The following is a 309-nucleotide window of genomic DNA, read 5'->3' as shown; positions in this document are numbered from 1 at the left end:
AAGATAAACAAGCAACACGAATGGAATACAATCAATTTAAATCCAACATAATCAACTTTATTACACCACATATAAGTAGAGAGAGAGAGAGTTGAGAGTGGAGGTGGGGCCCAATTCCCACCGCCTCACTTCCTCTTTGCCTTTTTTTTATTTTAGTTTGTATGTTGTTTTTAATATACACGCACATATGCACATACAACACACACAGCAAATTGCAATTTTTTGGCGGGAGAAGAAAAACAGACGGAGGTAAGAAAATTGCTATTTTAATTTTTATTAATTTGTGTAATTATATTATTTAATTAGTTC

At 32.7% G+C, this 309-nt stretch overlaps 1 long non-coding RNA gene across 1 annotated transcript in view; it reads left to right on the top strand.

Moving 5' to 3' along the window:
* The first annotated feature begins 208 nt into the window (after positions 1-208).
* LOC105180354 overlaps positions 209-309 on the top strand; it is a 1390-nt gene continuing 1289 nt past the window's right edge. The window contains exon 1 of the long non-coding RNA XR_849538.2: positions 209-249. This is a non-coding gene — a long non-coding RNA (uncharacterized LOC105180354). The remainder of the gene's footprint in view (positions 250-309) is intronic.

This window comes from Sesamum indicum, unplaced genomic scaffold, assembly GCF_000512975.1.
Source record: "Sesamum indicum cultivar Zhongzhi No. 13 unplaced genomic scaffold, S_indicum_v1.0 scaffold01037, whole genome shotgun sequence".
Classification (NCBI taxonomy): domain Eukaryota; kingdom Viridiplantae; phylum Streptophyta; class Magnoliopsida; order Lamiales; family Pedaliaceae; genus Sesamum; species Sesamum indicum.
Note: the sequence above shows the minus strand (reverse complement) of the source record. Positions and strands in the feature narration are given on the sequence as shown.